We start from the raw sequence: 13,780 nt of genomic DNA on the forward strand, positions 1-13,780 counted from the left end.
TTCACAGACAAGACCCGGGACACAGAGGCAAGCACCCTAGAGGTGGCCTCGCCAGGTAGGGAAGGCCCAGTCCCCTCAGTAGGCTCCCCTCCATCCCAGCAGAACCAGGGCTGCCTGCAACACACAGTTACTTGAACATGAGGATGAAGATGGTGGAGTAAAAAAAAGGATAAAAAAGAACAAAACCCAAAATAGTGATGCTGAAAAGGGGAAAAATATAAACATTTTCTTCCCAAGTGACCAAGTTTTGAGTGAGCTTGTTCAGCAATCGGTATGGCACCCAGCACAGCCCCCACTTCCTGCCCCCACCCGGGACATCCCAGCAGTTCAGAGTTCCACCTTTGCAGCCGGTGCCCCCAGCACCTGACAATGTCACACCAACAGTGGCTACCAGAGGAGCCTCTTCAGTGAGCCTCTGCACCCATGGAGTGCTTCCCAGCGGTGGGGCTGAGAGGCTCTGGGAGGCTGACATCAAGGGCACACCCCACAGGGGAAAGGGTTACCAATGCTACCCACCAAGGCAGGATGGACCGTGGTGGTCAGAGTTGGGAATGAAAAAGTAGGAGGGGGGGAGGAGGAGGGTGGCAGTTCCCACTTGCCTGCTGCTATCCCTGCTGGGTGGGAGGTGGCTGTAGTCTGTCCATAGTAAGCAGCCTGCTGTCTGTAAGACTCAGCCCAGGTGGCACTATAGTCAGGCCCTAGCAAGGGGGTGCTCCAGGACCATCACCAGTGGTCACTTGTGCTTGCTTCTTGAAGTAATCCTCCCAAGCCTTGGTGTAGTCTGATTGACCAGTGGGTGAAGCCGGGGATGGGGTGGGGGCATGGGGGGGTAGGGGGATAGGGGTTGGGAGGGTTGGGGGCTGGAGATGTGATGTGGGTGATTCCCTTGTGCAGGTGGGGCTACAGGGGCTGGGGCAGGGCCTAGCACGGGACCTGGGGGTTGCTGATAGTAGTGGGAGTAGTAGGTGGCCCAGGTAGCATTAGGATCTGTAACCACTGCTGCAGCTTTGTTTGGGTCATGAGGGGCAGGTGGTTGCCACTGGGGGTAGCTATTGCCCCACATCTGAGGGGATACTGGTGAGGAGGGGACCACCAGCATGTTGGGATGCTCCCAGAGGCCCCTGGTTGAAGGGTCCTGGGTTGAAAGGCCCTATGGATCCAGCAGGGCCTGGTCCCCCAGGGCCTGGTCTAACTGGGAAGAGGGGACCCTCTATCTTCTCCTCAATGATAGAATCTGCAGGGGTGAGCCCCGATGACAACTTGAAATTGGGGTCCCTGTTCGGTGGCAGCTGCCGAGATATTTCCATAAAGGCGCCTGTCTGCTGGTTAATGGCCTTCACATTCTCCCTGCCTCGGCCAATGACCAGCCCACACTTATGGGTAGGAATGGAGAAAGTCATCTCCCCTCCATGGGTGGCCCCAGTTGCCTTGCCTCAGCCTGGCCCCTGCCCCCGGGGGGCATGCCAGGGGCCCCTGGAGGACCTGGGGGTCCACTCCGAAGACTGGGAGCTCCTCTCTTCCTGGGAGCACTAGCATGCGGGGAGACAGTAAGAACTGGGAAGTTAACTCATTTCTCAAGTCCTTAAACAAGATCAAGTGTGTGTGTGTGTGTGTGTGTGTGTGTGTGTGTGTGTGTGTGTTTCTGTATGCATGTGAGTATATGTATATGTGTCTGTGTGTGAGTATATGGGTGTTTATGTATGTGTGTGTGCATGTGTGTGAGGTGTATGCATGTATGTTAGGTGTGTGCATGTGCATGTGGCGTGGAGGGGCGTGAGGAGGGGCTATAGACCAAGCATCTCACCTCAGAGACTTAAGAGGAATAACAGGACCCAGCCATAAAATGTTTATAGCATCCTAGGAATAATTGAATATTTCCTGGTTTGTTGTGCTGAGATTTTACGAGCCAAACGGAGGACCTTGAAGGCTTTACTCTCTCTGCTCTTCAGTAGGTTTAATTGGGGTTGGACTTGAGGCTTGAAGTTGTTTGAGAACTTCTGATTTAAAAGGAAACAGCCCAGGAAACCCACATAACCGCTGAAGTGGGTATCTGTGTAATGATTGGCTCTGCTCTGCAGGACCCAAATGGGCTAATCGTTAAGCAACCCCAGAATAAACTCTCTGTTGTTTTTAGTTGGGAGTTGTTCAGAAGATGTCACAGCAAATGTTCTGTGAATGAATTTGGAACACATCTTTCTTTACATGCACTGCCTCTCTTGGCAGGCAGACCCACCTTATTCAAAGGTGACAGGACCACTTGCACCACCTGCCCATACCTGGGCCCTCTCAACCTGGCCAGAGCACTCTGTCCTACAGGGGATTCATTTCATTGTCACTTCTGTATCCGCTATGCAATGTATTTTTCAACTGGTATTAAATCCGGGGAATTAAACTTTAAGGGAACACATTTTAGCAAGGAATCAGTAACTAGGCTTTAAATTTTGTGTATATAGATGGGCCACGGCATGCATGCGGAGGGAGGGGGAGGACAGCTTGCACAAGTCAGTTCTGGCCTTCACCTCGTGTGTCCGGGGATTAAACTCAGGCCGTCAGGCTTGGCGGCAAGCACCTTTAGCCACCGAGTCATCTCACAGGCCCAGAGTTTCTATGTAATGATATCCTTAAGAATCTCTTATGTGCAGATACAAAATGGAGACTATCGAGTATCCCAATTAAGACTAGCATTGATCTCCACTTCACTGCTCAATATTTTGTCCTGTGATAGAGGAACTGGAATTAAGTGGTGTGCTGTTAACCTATAGTTACTTAATGTTCTATTCTTTAGAAAGCTTGTGGATTTATAGTTAAGTTGAACAGACAGTGTGGGTTCCAATATAGCTCCTGTCCCCCAGAATCTCCCCCTGCTCCCCTGCCTGCTGGAGTGAGTCGTGTGCTTCAACTGAGAACCCTAAGTCTGCTTCTCACTGCTCTGTCCAGTTCACACACAAGGGCTTCCTTGTGGCGCCACATCTTGGAGCAAGTGGAAAATGACATTAGTGTGTCCGCCTGGCAGTTTCCATGGAATTGTGAAGAATAGCTTCCCTGTTTGAAGTATCTCCTGTGTGCCATCTGCCCCAACCTCTGCCTGCCATTGATGTCTCCCTGACCCTACAACTCCATCTCATTCCGGAGCCACAGAGTGGATGGCTTCTCAGGGCTTCCACTCAGAGGTGAACGTGTGGTGCCCTCCACGTCTTTTCCCTCAGAGCAGCTGCATCTCTTTTCCTTTTAGTGATGACAGAGCTGCTTAGAAGCAGGAATCCCAGCCACATAAACAAGCAAAGAAAGGAAGAAAGAAAGAAAGAAAGAAAGAAAAGGAGGAAGAAAGAAAGAAAGAATGGGAGGAAGAAAGGAAGAAAGAAAGGAAAAAAGAAAGGAAGGAAGAAAGAAAGAAAAGCAGCTTACCTGAGCTCAGCCCTTCTTTCAAGCCAAGAAATGAGCTAACATTGTTAAAAGTTGGACGGGTTGAGGATTTAGCTCAGCCGTAGAGCACTTGCCTAGCAAGCGCAAGGCCCTGGGTTTGGTCCCCAGCTCTAAAAAAAAAAAAAAAAAAAAAAAAAAAAAGTTGGAGCAGGCGGTGCTCAGCTTCCGTGTTCCCCTCATGCTGTGTGACTGTAGAGTAGGCATCCCCCTGCTTGCTAAGGGCTGCACTGGGGATGAGAACGTGGGGCAAAGATGGCGTCTTTACCATGGCCCAGAGAGCACTTCCTAGCCGGGCGCTGGCCAGTATCTGTGTGGGCCTTCACCCCGCAGATCGCTCTGACGGAGTTTGGTAGTCCTAGGAAACAAGGCCAGAGTGTCCTCGTTTTTAAGATCAGAGCTTCAGTTGAGAGAGAACTGGCGACTGTGCTCATGCAATCTCAGCAGAATCCAGGGTCTGTCAACTGCAGAGCGTAAGTGAGATGCACTTCTCTTCTGTGAGAGGGTTGAGCTAGGCAAAGGAAGGCCCACCTTTAAAAGGGTGCGTGAAGATGCCCTCTGGAAGAAGGCCCTACCCCAGTCAGCATGAAGATCAGAGGATACTCAAGGCCACAGCCTATCTCCCAAAGTTGCTCCTTGCTATCAACTGCCCTGGCTGAGTACCAGGGCTAATCCTGTGGACATGGAAGCCGAGCTCCACCCACTCTGGGATACAATTTACATCAGCAATAAAAATCCAGCAGGACCCTGGCCAGGAGGCTATGGGCATCACAGCTTTCAGCTCCGCACTTTTCTGCAGAAGGTAAACTTTGTTTGTCTGTTTGCTTGCCGAGATACTTTGGATCCTGTGGTATTTTCTTGAGCGTTAGACCCATTTCTAGCACACATTTCTTCATTCTGATCCCAGTGCTGGGGGCTGGGCACACTGCGCTGGGCTGAAACACTGGTGGGAGCTGACCAGATTAACTCGCTGAGTCAGTGCCTAAGACACTTTGGAGGCCGGCACTGTCTTCCACGTGCCTCTGGAAAGGCTGCAGCACACGTGGCCAGGTAAGTCCTCCTTGCTCTGGCCCTCATCTCCTGAGAAGCAGGTGCCTGAATGCTTAAGTGAGCTTTAGGCCATGATTATCTCGAGGGATGAAAGCAGACAGAATTTTCTCTTTCTCCAAAGAGCAGGAATTGTTCCCAGGAAGATTTAATCCATCAGACCCCGTGCACCTTGCCCCATTGTCAACCTGTGATTGATGATAAGGTTATTTGGGTCTCAGTAAGGTGACCTGGTTGCTTTCTTTATTCATGGACTTTCTGCAGAAGGCAAGGAAAGGAAGTGGCTGCATCATGGTTAATGTCCTGTCTATCCTCCTGCGTCTTGTTCTTCGTTCAGATTCCTAACAGGTGTGTGGGCTGATGAGCCTCCTGCAATCCTTCCAGCACGCCACTTAAGGGCTCCTGGAACACGGTCTACTGCTTCGCCTCCTGTGACAGGTATGAGAGGCTGTCAGAGCTCTGGCTGAGTTCTTCATTTCCTGGATGAGAAAAGTATACTGTGATTTACGTGGCACTTCTTAGGGTCCTGCCAGAACTGAGGAGAAGGAAGGTCTATGCTCCATAGCTGACTGTGAACGTTTTGCATGTGTGTACTGGTGTCGCTTACTTCTGAAGCGTCACTGAGGGTTACTGATGCATAAACGTGTATATATCTAATGTGTATGCTGGGTATGACTGGCTTCTACAGCAGTGTACATGTGTGCATATGTGTATGGCTGGACATAATACAAACCTCCCTGGTACCTACTAAACATGGCCAACTCATCCTAAATCTCCTGATGTTCTTTAGTAGTGGTTCTAGGGTACTGTGTGTGTATGTGCTTGTATGTATGCATGTGTGTGTACATTCACATTGATGTGTGTATGTGTGTATTGTATGCATTTATTTATATATTTGTGTGTATATGTCTATATGCATATGTGTATATGTCTGTATAATGCATAGGAATGTATTTCTGTGTGTTAAGAATATTGTACACAAAATTGCAAAATCTGTCCTTTCAGCATTAATCTTTCAGCATTAATAAGCGCACATAACATCTTTCCACTATGTGCAGCTTGCGCAGCAGCAGCTCCCAGAACTCATTGCCCAGCACTCCTGGAGCTTGCACCCATCAATCATCAACTCCCCATTGCCTCCTTCTCAGCAGCTTGTATCATCACTCCATTCTCCGCCTTATGAGTTTGATGATTTTAAAGGCCTAGGGGAATACAGTATATACACACAATGGAATGTTAGTCTTTAATAGTAAAGAACACATCTGGGCTTGTGGTAGGCACCCCTGGTGTCAGCACTCAGGAGGTGGCAGGAGGTCAAGGCTGTCCTCAGATGGGGGGCAAGTCCAGTGTGGCCTGGGCTACCCAAGACCTTGTCTCAGAAACAAAACAAGACAAAATCAACAGTAAACACAACAACAAAGACTATGACAACAACAACAACAACAATAATATTGGGTTCTACCACTTGCTATAGCATGGATAAGCCGAGAAGACATTATATGCAATAAGATAGTCCAGGAGGCTTCCCTCCAAGGGTTTCCTAAAACAGGCAAGCTTAAGTTCTGTGCTTTTATTTTATTATTTTAGTTTATTAAAATCTGTGCCGGGCATCATACCACCAAGCATCAGCACCAACACCATCACTGTGGCCAGTCTGACTCCACAGAGGAGGAACCTGAGGAAGATCAAGAACGTTCTCTGGGTTGCAGAGCATGTAAGAACATGAGAGCAGGAGCAGGTGGGAGACCTCGCTGTAGCACCTCACCCATGCTCCATGCCACAGACACACTCCACATCACGGCTGCCAGCCCTTTCCACAGAGTTTGAGCAGAATATTCTATCTCCGGGCAGACAAGCACACTCTGATCAATGTCTTCTGGATGCTTAACCATGTATCTGCTCAAAAGGTACCTCTTAGGAATAGTTTTCTTTCAGATTTTAAGATCTCTTGAGGATCTCCCAAGTAGCCTTTTCTCCATCATGGTTGGTTCTTAGAGACTGGAAAAATATTAACATCTTAACCATTCAAAGTGATATGCAAAGAGAGAGAGAGAGAGAGAGAGAGAGAGAGAGAGAGAGAGAGAGAGAGAGAGAGAGAATGTTGACTTTTTTACACAGATCTCAGCTAGGAGGCTTCCCTCTCTCCACCTTCACCCCTGACATAAAACACAAGTCTCAGAAAGAGAACGGGTCTCACAGATCACATTTACCTTGTTATACCTGCCAAGGTTCCTGGGTTCTGGGCAGGTCTCTATCTCTGCTGTTTTGTTATGGAAGAGGGGAAGCTACTAGAAGAGAAAGGCTGTATTTGGTTTTAGAAGAAAGGGCAACAGTTTCTCTTCAATCCTAAGAAAGCGCAAACCTCTTTAGCAGCCAGGCCTTAGTTAGTTCAAGTGCAGGGGGCAGGCAGTGAGTGGAGAGAGAGCTCTGCCCAGGTCCACACGTTACTATGTCTCTCAGGTTGCATGAGGTTAGGCAAGTGGCAGCTTCATTGGGCTTCTTTCCATTGAGCCTGAGACTTCCCATGGTTGATGTGGGAAGCAAACACATGAACTCCAGCAGGAAATCTGGGTGTGGAGGGGTAGGTAGAGTGGCTGTTCTAAGCAACAGAGGGCTGTGGGAGGGGTGGGCAGGCTCTGCTGATAGACTGGTTCCCTTAGATGGCTCAGACTGGAGGAGAAAGATTTGCGTTCACAGCAGCATCAGTCTTTGGAGCAGCAGAACTTAACACAATTTTGTTGGTAAATTTGGGCATGGAAACTAAATACCAAAAACCATAGATAAAACCAGTTGATGAAACTTACAATCCCATAGGAGAGACACTCAGGTGGGCAGAGACCAGGGAGACACTCAATGCGGGCACCCAATGGGGAAACACATCCTGAAATGATTTCAGACAAGTTTAGTAGTCAATACAGGGACACACCATTAGCTGGAAGTCAAGAACTAGGTCTTGAGGGGTAAATTTGGGGGTGAAGTTTGCAGGCTCCCATGAACTGTAATTTATTCTTGAAATTGTTTTAGGACACAAAGACCAGGCATACTGATTGTTAAAGTATCTATAATGAGTGGGTGAAGCTAAGACCAGTTTTGAGTCTGCGAGGCTTCCAGAATGAACACCACAGGCTGGCTGGCTTCTACAGCAGTGCACATGTGTGCCTATGTGTGTGGCTGTGGGTTTGTGGGACTGGTTTCTACAGCAGTGCACATGTGTGTATATGTGTATGACTGTGGGTTTGTGGGACTGGCTTCTACAGCAGTGTACATGTGTGCCTATGTATATGGCTGTGGGTTTGCGTGAATGTAGAGGCTTGACGTCTAAGGTGAAGGACAGGCACTTTTCCTCTGAGGTTTTCGTCCATGGCTGGTGGATGGCTTCTCTCCCTGACTCCTCACAGGGTTGTCTTCTCTTTGCTCTGCCCTAAGTTCGGAAGAGCTCTACAGACTCGTCAGAGCTGCCCTTCTTGCCCTTGTTCTACAGTTTGTATCTCAGACAGTACTTAGGGACATCTGACATCTGTCTTTGCTTCTCCCTGGGAATAACCTTCTGCCTGAAAGCTTCCGGGATGTGTTTATATTTTCATTTTAAAAATTGGGGTTGAGACTCAAGCTTGGGACCTTCTGTCTCCTGTGCAAGTATTCGGCTCCACAGTATATCCTCAGGCCCATGCTTCCTCTCCTTGTAAGGACGTGCCTGGGTCAGATTAAATGATGGCCACAGCAACACTATGGCTGTTTAAAGATCTTGTCTTTGAACACAGCCACAAGTTGATGTACGTCTTTAGATTAGAGCTTTAAGGTCTGAATAATTTGGATGAGGGAACAGAATTCTGCCTATAACACTTAGGGATGGCATAATCCAAGCTAAAAAGCCTTGTAGGGCACTGATTGCCTCAGAATGACAGGCAGGCTCATGGCTTACACAGAAGAAACTTAACTGAAGCCCTGCTGACAAATGGCCTTTGTTACTGTGAGTGCCACATTCAGCCTGGGAACTTTAAGAGGATGAGAGTCTAGTGTTGAAAACAGAGGCGACCCTGAAGTTCCGACTTCCATCAGTACTGCTTTCATTGTCTACTTGGTCATGAAAGGGTTCTCATGATCTACACACAGTAGGCATATTATTGTTAAATTAATTCTACTTGGGGATGGGAAGGCAGCTCAGTGAAGTACTTGGCTGGTAAGCGTGAGTCTCTGAGTTTGCTCTCAATAACCCATGTAAAAAGCTTGTCATCGTGAGGAGTGCTGATTGGCCTAGTGGAGAGAGACGGCAGATCCTAGGGCTCCCCTGCTAGCCAGCCTGGACAATGGGAGACACCCTCTGTAAACATACTGAACGGCTTCTGAGGAATCACAACTTGTGGCTGTGCTTACAAGCAGACACAGTCCCACATACATGTGACACATACGCAATATTCCTCTGTGTCAAAATAAAAGGAAACACAATTTATGGCTTGCACTCAGAATTATGGTGTATCAAATCAGTGGTTGAATGAGATGCCACTACACTGAGTAAAAATTAAACTCAGATGTCCTACAGACAAAATGTGTGTAGCAGGTTGGTTGCCAAGTTCTTCAAACAGGGAGCAGGCCTACGGCTATAAAAGGAGCATCCCAATTCTAAATGAGGTCCTTGATTTAGCCTGTAACTCTTGTTACACGGGTTTGCTTTATAAGGCAGGTGTGCTAGCTGGTGCACCTTCAACATGCGTGTGGTCTATCTGAGCTCCGTCAGCTATATTCAGATGAATGATGGGCAGAGGCTACTTTGTGAGACCCCCTGCAGCCCCCTGGCATCAGCGGGACTGAGATGTTCTATTCCAGGCAGTGTGCTTGGTCTTGTCTACACTGCCCTCCAGCTTCGAGCCTTGGATTTTCCTAACCACACCTGGCATTTGTGAAGTATGAACACTGGTCAGAGCAGGAGAAGCAAGAAGTGACATTCTCGGAGATTTTGTGCCTGCCATCCATAGGTGAGCTGGGCGCACAGGTCAGAAGCAAGAGTTTCTGACAGGTGGTATTTTGCAAATTGCAGCATGACAGTTCTGTCAGGGAAGACAGCAGATGTAATTGAACTATAGGGAAGGCCGGCCTCCTAGTGGTGGCACTTCTCATCTCAGCCCCACCTAAGGCTCATTTTGATTTCTTCTCCCTGAGTTTCACTCTCCACCAGTCATTCCCACACTTTCATGTCTCATCCTTCTTTAAGACATTAGAGAAAGCTTAGCTTGGTAGGGCACACCATAATTCCAGAAACTCAGGAGGCTGAGGTAAGAAAATCACAAATTCAAGCCCAACTGGACAACAGAATAAGTTAAGAGCAGCTCGTGCAAACTAGTGAGACCCTGTCCCAAAGTAAGAAGCAAGCAGAAGGTTGGAGATGATGCCGAGTGTCAAAGCCTCGGCCTAGCATATGGGAGGCATCAGTTCAAACTCCACTACAACATCACCAACAAAAAGACTGTAGGTCCCTACTGAGCCTCAGTCAAATCATTAGTGATCAATAACAGACTAGCTGACCAAAACACTGCTGTTCCTCCAAACTCCTTAACTATATCAAATGAAATCAAAACAAAACAAAACAAAAAACAAAACAACCCACACTGGATACAGCCTCTGTACAATTCAAGTATTTGTACAAAAAAGCATCAGGTTCCTCTTTTATTCAGGATGAGTTCAGTAGAGCTCTCTCTCTCTCTCTCTCTCTCTCTCTCTCTCTGTGTGTGTGTGTGTGTGTGTGTGTGTGTGTGTGTGATTTGGTGGTTCTCACTCATAGGCGAATGTGAACAAATATTAGCTGTCCTTGTGTCGGTTTGGGGAGGACCCACTGATGGGCTTGGTGGAAGGCTGAGTTTAGGTTTGTTAGAGACAGTGCCTGTCCACCTCTGCCCTTCCATCCTGTCAGGGGACATGGAGATAAGTTGAGGCAGCCCATCTCCCATCTTCCTCTCGTGTCTTGGGTTGATTTCTCCTGTGGCCGTTAGTTTATTCCTTTGCTCCACTTTACCTACTTTTGCTACTCTCCATGTTGACCCCAGGACCTCATGGCCCAGCTCATGGCCATCAAGCTGCCTCCCCCGGCAGAGCTTCTTAGTTCAAGGTTCTTTCTGCAGAAAATGATTGGCTCCATTGAAGGCCATTTTACACCTTTTAGTGCCATAAAAATTTCCTTTCAGTGCTGTCTCAGATGTCCTCAGCTGTTGATTTGTTCATATATATTTTTTTAAAAAAAAGTTAAACCAATTTTGTTTCTCGAGACTTTATTTTTTACTCAGAGATGATTTCAAGTTATATAATGCAGTTTTGAAGTATTTGGGACACTTTCCTGCCATCTTTCTATCATTTTCTTTTTCTTTTTAGCTTGTTCCATTGTGGTTAGGAACACTTTCTATCTGGATTGTTTCAACTTTGCTGAAGCTTTGTCTGTGTTCTAGCTTGTTCTATTTTGGTGGTTTCTGTGGGCATGTAGTCTGTTGTTAGGTGTTGTGTGGACTCCAGGTTGGCTGGATCCTGCTGCATTTGCCTTTCAGAAGTTTTACCATGTTGGCTGGCTCTCTTGTGGTTCTCTCAAGGCTGCAGCTTTGCATGGGAAATCCTAGCCACTATTTCTTTTAAGTTTTGGGCTTTTATTTTCAGTCTCGTTCTTTTCTTCTTATTTCCAGGATCCCAGCAGCACAAATGTAGCTGTCTGCAGCAGGCTGTTGGACTTCCCGTTCACCATCCCTTTCCTTCTGTGACTGTCACCTTTAAAGATCTTGTAGCAAGTAAAGCACTGCTACTATCCCTTTGCCCCTGACTTTCTTCACTTGACAGAATGTCCCCTAAGGGCATCCATTGTCTGAGGGTTCTTCTAAAGGACTGGATAGTATAATATGCCACATTTTAAAAAGATGTTCTTCAGCTGACAGATACTGAGGTTAATCCCCAGTCTCGGCTGTGGTGAATAGGGCTGGAGTGAGCAGGGAATGTAGCCGTCTCTTAAATGTAGTGAAATCACATAAAACAAAACCCACACATCTCCAGTCAGAGAGTACAAGGAAAACCAGAGCATATGGTGTGATGCCTGTTAGAAGGGGTGTTGTCAGAGGGATGCTGATAACAAATGGTGAGGGTACAAGAAAGGTATAGTCTCACTGTTATTAAAATTAGTTCAAGTTGTTTTTAAAAATGTGTGAAGATTCTTCAAAAGGCAAAACATAGAATTAGCAGGTGTCTCTTTCATCTCTTAGGGTGGGAACTTGGATTGTCTATTTTAGTTTTCTTCTTTGATAATATATGCATTCAAGGTTATAAAATTTCCTTAAGGTTTTTTTTTTTTACATTTCCCCAAAGTTTTCATTTTAATTTTCATTTTTATTCAGTTCAAAATAGCCTTTTAATTTCTCTTAAACTTCGTTTTATTGACAGATTATTTGCAAGTTTATTATTTAACTAATTAAATAATTCTAGTATTTGAAGCTTTCTAGCTATGCTTTTATTTAATCACATTGTGGTCTTGAATGGCCCTGTAAAGTTTGTTGAGCTGTTTTACTGACCCAGCCCGTGGTCAGTCTTGGTGAATGCTTCATGTGAGCACAAGGCAATGCCTAGAATAAGTCTGTAATTAGCCATTATGTTAGGTTATTGATAGTGAGGCCTGCGTATACTTATTGATTTTCTGCCTTGGTTTTCTGCTTGACCTACACATTATTGATGGACTTTCAGTGTGTCCATCCTCAACAGTGGGCTTGTCCATTTCCCTTTTAGTTCTATCAGCTTTTCTGGGTAATATTCCTTGGTGCCAGGTTATTGGGGTCCATCTGTGGATGATGTTATGGTTTCCCCACCAAGTTAACCCTTTATCATTGGATAATGCTTTTCTTTGTCCCTGGTGTCCCTCCTGTTTTGAAGTCTCTGTTTTTCTACAAGTGAGTAGTTTTCCTTGCTATCTTTGGTGAGCATTGTCACTTTTCTTCTTTAGTCTGAGGTGTACGACTTGTGATAGGTTTCTTGTAGACAACATCTAGTTGTCCCTGTTTTTAAAACCACCTTTTTATTTGCATATTTAGACTATTCCCGTAATTGTAATTATTGATATGGTTGAATTAGTATTAACTATAGTTTAAATTTAATCTATTTCTCTTTTAAAAAATTCTATTCCTTACATTTTTTTGCCGTCTCATGTGTATGTGTATGTATGTGTGTGTGTGTATGTATGTGTGTGTGTGTGTGTATGTGTGTGTGTGTGTGTGTGTATTATATACCATGTAAGTGCACTTGCCTATGCATGAGTGTGTGGAAGCCACAATTTTACACTGGTATCTTCCTTTTCCACTCTTCATCTTCTTTATTGAGACGACATCTCTTAGTGAATCCAGGGCTCACCATTTCAAGTAGATTGGCTGGCCAGTGTGTCCTAGGGATCTGCCTGTCTCTGCCTCCTAGCACTGGGATTACAGATGAGAGCTTTTCTGTTTTCTTTTTTAACTTATCATTTTAATATTACATGCTTATATTTTATCACCTGTTCTAGTATACTAACTGCACGATCAGTTTTTAATTTTAGTAGTGGGTGTTCTAGAGGATGCAACATAATTTTTAACTGACATCTATCTTTTTTCTCAAAACATTCTTTATGGTGTTTCTTGAGTGGTGTAAGTGCACAACAGAGTGTTCTTAATCCTGATATTCTTAATCCTGATATTTCATCCTTGGTTACACTGTGATATTAATCTCATTAACTTATTGATCTCTGTGCTATTAGTCACCCCATATATTGTTGTCACTAATCCTAGACTGATGTGTGTGGTGTGTGTGTGTGTGTGTGTGTGTGTGTGTGTGTGTATTAAGAGTAAATGATCTTAGTTTGCTTTTGTTTCCTTATGCTTTTATACTTGTGTTTATGGAGATCCAAATATCTGCACTATATCACTTTCCCTTCCTCAGTACTATCCATTGTCTTTTCTGTGGTAACTTCCATCTTCTCTCCTGTGGTGACTTCTGTTATCTCTCCTGTGTTGAGTACTGGGGTGAGTTCCATCATCTCTCCTGTGGTAACTTTTGTCATCTCTCCTGTGGTGACCTCCATTGTTTTTTCTTCACTAGTCTTTTGTTCATTCGATGAGGACCTTTATGTTTAAAGGACAGTTTCACCCAGTACAGAAGTCCCGGTTGGTGACTTTTCTTCTCAGACCTGTAAGCATTTCACTGCAACCTTCTTCCCTTTTCCCTTCTGTGTGAAGCTTTCTCCTGTGATTTGAGGACCTGCTTCTATGCAGACTACAACCTGCCCCCTCCTCACCTTCATCTTCAAAGACATTTACTTTTCCTATTT

The 13,780-nt window shown here is 45.8% G+C and overlaps 1 pseudogene; it reads right to left on the bottom strand.

Moving 5' to 3' along the window:
* Positions 1–471: 471 nt before the first annotated feature.
* Positions 472–13,780, bottom strand: part of LOC116904495 — a 181,768-nt pseudogene continuing 168,459 nt past the window's right edge.

The sequence above is a fragment of the Rattus rattus genome, chromosome 6 (genome assembly GCF_011064425.1).
Source record: "Rattus rattus isolate New Zealand chromosome 6, Rrattus_CSIRO_v1, whole genome shotgun sequence".
Taxonomy (NCBI): domain Eukaryota; kingdom Metazoa; phylum Chordata; class Mammalia; order Rodentia; family Muridae; genus Rattus; species Rattus rattus.